This window comes from Cebidichthys violaceus, unplaced genomic scaffold (assembly GCF_023349555.1).
Source record: "Cebidichthys violaceus isolate CVI_PGR_0920_01 unplaced genomic scaffold, fCebVio1.0.p SCAF_13, whole genome shotgun sequence".
Lineage (NCBI taxonomy): Eukaryota > Metazoa > Chordata > Actinopteri > Perciformes > Stichaeidae > Cebidichthys > Cebidichthys violaceus.
Window position 1 is genome coordinate 10,749,248 of NW_027176296.1, and position 10,412 is coordinate 10,759,659.

Here is a 10,412-nt window from a genome sequence, read left to right on the forward strand (position 1 = left end):
CCTATTGTTATTCTAATGTTTTTTATTATTATTATTATTATTATTATTATTATTATTATTATTATTATTATTATCGTACCAGTTTCATCGCAAAAAGGAGGTGCTTGGGATACTGGGAATCTTTTGAAATTTGGCACAAAATTCAATCGTGGTGAAAATTCCAGTATTATTGGGGTGTCCAGCTGCGGCATGACATTTTGGCTCGATAGCGCCCCCTACAGAGTAGCCCCAACTTTGGGTTTCACCTAGCTGTATGAAATTTGGTAGGTATGTGGAACGTGATGGGACGTACAAAAAAGTCAAAATGAGGTATATCCTAAACCAAACAGGAAGTCGGCCACTTTGAATTTTATGACGTTTTTGGACCGTTTCAAGGCGCCGTACTTTAACGAACTCCTCCTAGAGATTAAACCCGATTGCCTTCAGATTTGGTCAGTATGCTCTTGAGACCTTGGCAGTGAAACGAAACTCAAAGATCAAAAAGTTATTGAACTATGTGTCCGTGGCGTGGCGGCAAACACCATTCGCCATGAAACAGGAAGTTGTTGTAACTCGGCTGTACATTGCCTAATCTGCTCCAAATTTCTCATATGTCATAACATCCTGACCCTGAACACATGTATATGACAATTTTGAATCATAGTAATAGCGCCACCTAGTGGCAACAGGAAGTCATATGTTGTGTACTTTGACACCCTACTGCTCACAGATTAATCGGATCCCTCTCAAATTTGGTCACAAAAGCCTTAAGACCTTGATAATGCTTCATTGTGAAAATTGTAGGAAGTTGTCAAAGCGTGGCGACGTGGCGGCTCTGCGAATTTCGATCTTTCGCCATGAACGAATAAACTGATGTAACTCAACTCCGCATCATCAGATCTTTACCAGATTTCACATGTTTGATTAAACTCCAGGCCTGAAGACATCTGCAAGCCAATTTTGAATCATAGTCATAGCGCCACCTACTGGCAACAGTAAGTTAAAGTCTTTATACTTTGGCTTGTTTCTCTTAGTTGGAAAATCAGATCAACATCAAATTTGTTCCACACAAATGTAAGAAGTTCATAATGCCAGTTCTCTAAGCTTTTGATGTTTCGTCAAACGCCGTTGCCGTGGTAACGCAGTCTTCGCCGTGAAAAACGATGGTCATTTGGAGAGGTTAAAAAAGCTCGAAACACAAGCAAACTTGACACACAGATCACATGGCCAAAATGTAGTTCTATAATATGATTTTATTCAATCAGAGTGTTAAATCGGCTCAATAGCGCCCCCTACAAAATTTCGTTTGCCGTGGTAACGCAGTCTTCGCCGTGAAAAATGATGCTCATTTGGAGAGGTTAAAAAAGCTTGAAACACAAGCAAACTTGACACACAGATCACATGGCCAAAATGTAGTTCTATAATATGATTTTATTCAATCAGAGTGTTAAATCGGCTCAATAGCGCCCCCTACAAAATTTCGACGAAGCAGCCCTCGCAGTACGTTTCACATAGATTAACAAAATTTGGTAGGCACATGTATCACATGTGGACTTAAATAAAAGTCTCTTGGGGCCATGCCCTAAACCCAACCGGAAGTCAGCCATTTTGAATTTAGTCTGAATTTCTAGTGTCGTTTTTTCAATTTCCAGGCGCTCTACTTTAACGAACTCCTCCAAGGGAATTAATCAGATCAACTTAGAATTTGGTCAGAACAATCTAAAGACCTTTGCGACTAAAAGTTACTCAAAGCTTGTTGTTTCGTGAAATGCCGTTGCCGTGGCGACACATTCCTCGCCATGAAAAACAAAGGTGTTTTTGAGGGGCTAAAAATACTCAAAACAAAATCAAACTTGTCACACACATTCAAAATCCTGAATGTAGTTATCTGATGTGATTTTAATGCTTCAGAGTGGCAACTCGGCTCGATAGCGCCCCCTACAATATTTCAACGATGCAGCCCTCGCAGTGCGTTTCACCTAGATGTATGAAATTAAGTAAGCAGGTGTATCACATGTAGACTTAAAAAAAAGTCTTAGGGGTCCATGCTCTAAACCCAACCGGAAGTCAGCCAATTTGAATTTTGTATGAATTTCTTGTGGTTTTATTTCCTTTTCCAGGTGCTGCACTACGAACTCCTCCTAGGGAAATAATCTGATCAGCTTTGAATTTGGTCAGAACAACCTAAAGACCTTAACGATTAAAAGTTACTAAAAGCTTGATGTTTCATCGGATAACATGGACTTGGTGTCGCGGCAATTTTACATGATTCGCCATCATCCATCAAGCTTTTGTAACTCAACCTTACTTTGTCAAAACTGCCACAAACTTGACATGCTTGATTGCTGTTGTGATTTTAGGACTTCTGCATGCCAATATTAACTCATAGTCATAGCGCCACCTACTGGCAACCACGGACGTAAACAGAATTCTTTAATAACAGCGGCCCAAACAGGGTTTGTGGGCACACCATGAGAAAAAGACTTCTCTGATCTAAATATGTGCAAACTAAGATGCTTGGAGAACAAAAGTTAATCAACAGTGTTTTTCAAACCATGTCAGTGGGCATTAGTATAAATGATCTGTCTAGAGCTTCTACATGAGAATCAGGTTAAATGTTACAATGAATGCTTCACACTACAATCTAAAGTTACAGAAGAGCTTAAAATGAAAACAGTGTCAAATTAAAGTGTTCAAGTGAAAACAAATGACACTGCTGTTCTGTTAACTTTCATGTAAGTCCAAATACAATCAGTAGGACACTGCAGGGAGTTGAACTCCATCCCAGTAACCTGACAGTCTGTTATGTTACAAATATTGAAGCACATTCACACGTTCATTTTCTTAATGATCTTAACAGGCTTACATTTATGATTGTATCGGAGGTACACTCAAAACATTTGAGGCTTAAGACCTGGCAACATGGTCTTGTTATGCTGCTGGTCGACGCAGGAAATATCATCTAACTTGTGCATGCAGTGTATGATGGTCACAGAAATGCATTGCCGCATCAACCAGAGTCCTGCCAGTACCCTCGACGTGTGTGACGTTGCGAGGGCCCGATCAATGCTGCTTGCAGCTTTAATTTCAGTTTTGTGTTCCAGATGTCAAGGTGGAACCTTGTTCTTAGGTGGGGGGCTCTGATGCCCCTCACACTTTCTTGGACGCTGTCCTGGCTAACATCAGCAGGCCAGGCAGGTGGCTGACAAGGGAGGGTCATCAGCTTGATTAAGCTCAGCTGGGCCTTCCAGGCTTTAAAAGCTGGTCCATGTGCTTCTTGTCTCTCCCTCTTTCTACAGCTGACATCCACCCTGCATCACCTTCTTTTGGAGCGGCACCTTCATCACCTAAGCAGCACAGATGCTACACATCCATGCACTACTTTCTCTACTGACTTTGCTGAGCTACACACTACATTGTTTGTTTTGAGTTATCAGAATTTTAATAAATTGTGTTAATTGTTAAGTACAGCCTTGCTTGGACGCCCTCCTTGTCACTTTCCATGAGCCAGTTTGTGACATGCTGCCCATGACAAGTGCAGTAGATGTTGTGTTGTTCTGAAACACTTTAAAGTGAATGTTTGATGAAGATCTGTAAGCATTTATTGACAAAAATGTTAATGAAACGGAGTAAAAAAATAAGCATATAAAGTAGAGATTAAGTTCCATTAAAAAAGAACAACATACAGCCTCACATCCACATCGATCATTCAATCATTCCTATTTATAAAGCACTTTTAAAAACAGGGTAGTATGAGGAAGTAGAAGGATCTGCAAGTTGAACAAGTTTAAGAGGATTTAAAAATATTCTCCATAGACATCCCATTCAAAAAATAAATTGCAAAATGCTTAATAATTCAAAAAGTTGAAAGATTAGAAAAATTATGAAAAATAGCACCCCTCTCCTGAAAAAGCTGGACATTTATATAGTTGAATGGTTTCTGTAGCTTAAGAAATGTGGAAGTTATTAAGTGCCAAAATACGTACGGAAGAAATAGTTGAATAAAGATTCGAAGAACAATACTTGGAATGCTGAATCAGCATTCCAACAATAAGCCCGCAGGATTACAGTCAGTGTGCTTTGGCACAGGACTGCCTTGTGCCACAAAGCCACACTGAATAAGCCCGCAGGATTACAGTCAGTGTGGCTTTGTGGCACAAGGCAGTAATACTGCCTTGTGCCACAAAGCCACACTGAATAATAAGCCCGCAGGATTACAGTCAGTGTGCTTTGGCACAGGCAGTATTACTGCCTTGTGCCACAAAGCCACACTGAATAAGCCTGCAGGATTACAGTCAGTGTGCTTTGGCACAGGCCTTGTGCCACAAAGCCACACTGAATAATAATAATAATAAGCCCGCAGGATTACAGTCAGTGTGCTTTGGCACAGGCAGTATTACTGCCTTGTGCCACAAAGCCACACTGAATAACACTTTCATTTTATATAGCACTTTTTTAAGTACCCAAAGACGCTTTACATAGGGCAGAGCCAAACAGAACAAACAAAACAAGACAAAACAAAACAAAACAAACAAAACATTTTGGTAAAAAAAAAAGGTTGGGCCATTATGTGCTAAACAAAACACTGAAAATGAAACAACAGACTGGGTTATGTGAGGGATGTGGAGAAGAGGAGTCAGTTGAGCACGTAGTGAGTTGTAGTGAGTATGAGATGCAGAGAGAGATGATGAGGAATAATCTGAGGGAATTAGGGGTGCATGAATGGACAAGGAAAGGAGTGCTGAGTAGCGGCTAGGGAATTACAGCTTTATGTCCCAACTTTTGAATGGGCTGTCTATGGGCCATGGCAGAAAGTGCCCCCGGAAGACATCTGAGGGAATTAGGGGTGCATGAATGGACAAGGAAAGGAGTGCTGAGCACAGGTTAGGGTCCTGTTAGCTTTCTTCAGGAACACAGGTTTTTTTTATAGGGTATGATTTAAATGCAGGGAAAAGGGTGCTTGTCAGAGTGCTCGTTTGTTTTGTTTTTTGCTTGTTTTAATATTATTATTATTATAATTAATATAATTATAATAGTTTGTTTTGAGGAAAAAATTGTAAGTCTATTGTCTGATCCACACCCTGGGGGCAGAAGGTGGCGCTAATGCACTAATGAGATGGATGCCAACCACTGTAAAACCGGAAGAAGAACAGAGGACACAAGAGGCAGGGACATGTTCAACATGTTGTACACAGGGACTCTGTGTACAATATATGTTGTACACATAACGCTTGTTTTTTCAAAAGTTTATTATTATTGAACTCCAACTCTCCGGGGAGCCATCACCTTAAAGTGGTGGAGAGGTTTGAGTGCCCTCATGACCCTGAGGGCTATGTTGTCTGGAGCCTAGAGCTCCTGGTAGGGTCTCCCATGGCAAATTGGTCTCAGGCGAAGGGCCAGACTAAGAATGGTTCAAAAACCCCAATGAAAGAACGAAGAAGAGTCGAGGAGACCCTGCCCGGTGGAAGCCCGGGGCCCACGTCTGGAGCCAGGCCCAGTCGGAGGGCCCGACAGCGAGCGCCTGGTGGCCGGGTTTGCCACGGAGCCCGGCCGAGCACAGCCCGAAGCAGCAACGTGGCACTCCTCTCCATCCTGTGGGCTCACCACTTGCGGGAGGAACCGCTGGGGTCGGGTGCGCTGCCCCATGGGTGGCAGTGAAGGCCAGGGACCTCGACGGACCAGACCCGGGCAGCAAAGTCTGGCTCTGGGGACGTGGAACGTCACCTCTCTGTGGGGGAAGGAGCCGGAGCTTGTGCAGGAGGTGGAGCGCTACCAGTTAGATCTGGTGGGGCTTACCCCTACGCACTGCATTGGTTCTGGAACCGTACTCCTGGATAGGGGTTGGACTCTTTTCTTCTCTGGAGTTGCCCAGGGTGTGAGGCGCCAGGCGGGTGTGGGGATTCTCACAAATCCCCGGCTGAGTGCCGCTGCTTTGGAGTTTACCCCGGTGGACGAGAGGGTCGCCTCCCTACGCCTGCGGATTAAGGGGGGGAAAACTCTGACTGTTATCTGTGCATATGCACCGAACAACAGTTCAGAGTATTCGGCCTTCTTAGAGACCCTGACTGGAGTCCTGTATGGGGCTCCAGTGGGGGACTCCATAGTTCTGCTGGGGGATTTCAACGCGCACGTGGGCAATGATGGGGATACCTGGAGAGGCGTGATTGGGAGGAATGGCCTCCCTGATCTAAATCCGAGCGGTCGTTTGTTGTTGGACTTCTGTGCTAGTCATGGATTTTCCATAACGAACACCATGTTTGAGCATAAGGATGTTCATAAGTGTACGTGGTACCAGAGTACCCTAGGCCGAAGGTTGATGATCGATTTTGTTATCGTATCATCGGATCTGAGGCCGTATGTTTTGGACACTCGGGTGAAGAGAGGGGCGGAGCTGTCAACTGATCACCATCTGTTTGTGAGTTGGGTCAGAGGGTGGGTGAAAACTCTGGACAGACCTGGTAAGCCCAAACGGGTAGTGCGGGCAAACTGGGAACGTCTGATCTGTCCGGGAGATCTTCAACTCACACCTCCGGCGGAGCTTTTCTAGCATTCCTGTGGAGGTTGGGGGCATCGAACAGGAATGGACGATGTTCAAAGCTTCTATTGCCAAAGCTACGGCGGTGAGCTGTGGTCTCAAGGTCTTAGGTGCCTCAAGGGGCAGTAACCCTTGAACGCCGTGGTGGACACCGGTGGTCAGGGAAGCCGTCTGACTGAAGAAAGAGGCCTTCCGGGATATGTTATCCCGAAGGGCTACAGCTGCTGCCATGAAGGAGGCAAAGCAGCGGGTGTGGGAGGAGTTCGGAGTGGCCATGGAGAAGGACTTTCGGTCGGCTCCAAGGTGTTTCTGGAAAACCATCCGGAACCTCAGGAGGGGAAAACGGGGAAACATCCAAGCTGTATACAGTAAGGATGGGACTCTGTTGACTTCAACTGAGGGGGTAATCGGGCGGTGGAAGGAGCACTTTGAGGAACTCCTGAATCCGACTAATAGGCTACGCCCTCTATTGTAGAGGCAGAGCTGGAGGCTGATGGGGGAGCATCATCAATTTCCCTGGTGGAAGTCACTGAGGTAGTCAAACAACTCCACAGTGGCAAAGCCCCAGGGATTGATGAGATCTGTCCAGAAATACTGAAGGCACTGGGTGTGGAGGGGCTGTCTTGGATGACACGTCTCTTCAACATTGTGTGGAGGTCTGGGACGGTGCCTAGGGAGTGGCAGATCGGGGTGGTGGTTCCCCTGTTCAAAAAGGGGGACCAGAGGGTGTGTGCCAATTATCAAGGTATCACACTACTCAGCCTCCCTGGTAAAGTCTACTCCAAGGTGCTGGAAAGGAGGGTTCGGCCGATAGTCGAACCTCAGATTGAAGCGGAACAATGCGGATTCCGTCCTGGCCGTGGAACAACGGACCAGCTCTTTACTATCGCAAGGATCCTGGAGGGGGCTTGGGAATACGCCCATCCGGTCTACATGTGTTTTGTGGACCTGGAGAAGGCGTGTGACCGGGTCCCCCAGGAGATACTGTGGGAGGTGCTGCGGGAGTATGGGGTGAGGGGGCCACTTCTGGGGGCCATCCAATCCCTGTACGCCCAAAGTGAGAGCTGTGTCCGGGTTCTCGGCAGTAAGTCGGACTCGTTTCCGGTGAGGGTTGGCCTCCGCCAGGGCTGCGCTTTGTCACCAATCCTGTTTGTGGTATTCATGGACAGGATATCGAGGCGTAGTCATGGGGAGGAGTGTTTACAGTTCGGTGGGCTGAGGATTGCATCGCTGCTGTTTGCAGATGATGTGGTCCTGCTGTCTTCATCGGGCTGTGACCTCCAGCACTCACTGGATCGGTTCGCAGCCGAATGTGAAGCGGTTGGGATGAGGATCAGCACCTCTAAATCTGAGGCCATGGTTCTCAGCAGGAAACCGGTGGATTGCCCACTCCGGGTAGGGAATGAGTCCTTACCCCAAGTGAAGGAGTTCAAGTACCTTGGGGTCTTGATCGCGAGTGAGGGAACAATGGAACGTGAGATTGGCCGGAGAATCGGAGCAGCTTTACCGCACCGTTGTGACGAAAAGAGAGCTGAGCCGCAAGGCAAAGCTCTCTATCTACCGGGCAATCTTCGTTCCTACCCTCACCTATGGTCATGTGGACTGGGTCATGACCGAAAGAATTAGATCGCGGGTACAAGCAGCCGAAATTGGTTTCCTCAGGAAGGTGGCTGGCATCTCCCTTAGAGACAGTGTGAGAAGTTTGGTCATCCGTGAGGGACTCGGAGTAGAGCCGCTGCTTCTTTGTGTGGAACGGAGCCAGTTAAGGTGGTTCGGGCATCTGGTGAGGATGCCACCTGGGCGCTTCCCTAGGGAAGTGTTCCAGGCACGACCAGCTGGGAGGAGACCCCGAGGGAGGCCCAGGACCAGGTGGAGGGACTATATCTCCAAACTGGCCTGGGAGCACCTCTGGATCCCCCAGTCAGAGCTGGCTGATGTGGCCCGGGAAAGGGAAGTTTGGGGTCCCCTGCTGGAGCTGTTGCCCCCGCGACCCGATCCTGGATAAGCGGTCAACGATGAGATGAGAGATGTCGTGTGACCAAATTGCCCTGCACATCCTTTGGTCCACAGCAATTCACCCACCAAGTGTAAAGGATGGATGGTTCACAAGATATGTGAAGAACACACACAGACAGAGAGTCCTTGCTTTATAGTCAGACAACACATTTTTCGTCTTTTTTGTGTTAAAATGAATCCCTCCTCTAGACACCATGGAAAGCAGACTGACATATCAATCTTCTTCACGCATTTGGTTGATAGAGGTCATTGTCTCAAGAGATGTGACGTGAGTGGAAAAACAGGTGGAGGAAAGTAAATAGAGAATATAAACTTATACAATTAAAATGTATAATACTACAGCTCAGTAAGAATGTCACAAATTGGTATTCAAGTACAGTGCAGTTTACCAAAGAAACACACTACGATCACACACAGAAATGCACAAACATGCATGCTCCAGGCTTCTTTGTATGCCTTTTCTACAAAGACAGCGTGTTGAGAGTGGATGCACAAAGCAGCTTCCTGCAGGCGAAAGGAAGAACAGAGCAAAGCTCATCACTCCAACACAGAGCACTGATGACTTTGATTGAGAAAAGAGGTGCTTAGAGAAGCCTGCTAGCTAAGCCTAAGAATCTGACAACGTATTAGTGCACTAAGAGAAGCATTCAGGGTAAATCAACCATAACTGTAAACTAAATCAGTCATATGTGAAAGTGCAATTTGCATACTTTTTTTTTATTTCATTGTATATGTTTTTCATGGGTATGTTTATTGCACACACGAAAGGTTAAATGAAGCATCTGTAAAAAGAACACCATGAAGTCATGGTCTTACTGCCCTTAACCTCATTAATGCTTCAGCAAGCACCAACTGAGGTTCAATATCAATGGTGCATGTTTCAGTACAGTACCACAGTTCCAGATTGTTTGGATTTCTTCAGGTTTGTGATTATGATGAATCATATTGACTGCTATTCTTTCTAGAAGCATTCAGCTCAGATATATCTTCGATCAGCTCGAGGAGCGATATCTTGTGATCAGTGGGGCCACCTACAGAATATTAGATACTGTTTTAAAATCTACACAAGGAATGGAATAGTGGTTGGGGATAACACAAGAGCAATCTGCAGACACTATGGTGGGAGTATACAGCTTCAGCTTGTAAGAAGTCTAACAGAGTTAAAAATGTACTTTATTATTTCTTATTTTCGATTTGTAATATTACAATTTTGTTTGTCATATAACGATTCTGTTGAATATGTGAATTTTATCTTAATGAGCTATTTTTATTTAGCGTTGTTTTATTTTGTTAACGCTTCCTGCAGAAGCATGTCCCACCTCTTCTGTACCACCTAATCTCCCGTAGTCCCGTCTTCCCCTCACAATGGTGTTTCGTATTGTTGAGGGTACGTTGTGTGGAAGAATGTTGTTGCACTGTTTTGTTGTTTTCTACGGGAATGGAACTGTTGAACGCTACGCACTTTAGTAACTGTTAAGGCAATGACCTAATCAAGCTGTTACGTGCCTTTTTGACTGTTAAAATATACGTTTAGTGGCTGTTTCATTTAGCCTTTTTGGCGCCATTTACTTTTACGTCAGGCTGCCCTGTCATATAACGTAGCGATGCAGAGATTTCAGCATTCCTTTGTGTGAATTCTGTTGTTTTGCATGTTTAGGAGCAGATGTACAGAGAGAGTGTGAGACCAAGAAGCAACTAATGCGTGTTATGTTGTCTTCTGCAGGTATGTATTTTCCTTTTGTTTAATGTTATAATTTTCGTGGGTTCTGTTAATCATTCCACCTCATGCACTTGTTTGTTGTTAGTCCCGGCTTCCCCGGACAATGGTGTTTCGTATTGTTTAGGGAGCAGATGTACAGAGAGAGTGTGAGACCAAGAAGCA

The 10,412-nt window shown here is 45.3% G+C and overlaps 1 protein-coding gene across 1 annotated transcript in view; it reads right to left on the reverse strand.

The window, feature by feature from the left end:
- LOC137870602 (inactive N-acetylated-alpha-linked acidic dipeptidase-like protein 2) overlaps positions 1-10,412 on the reverse strand; it is a 344,795-nt gene that overhangs the window by 283,637 nt on the left and 50,746 nt on the right. The gene's annotated exons all lie outside the window — the stretch shown is intronic.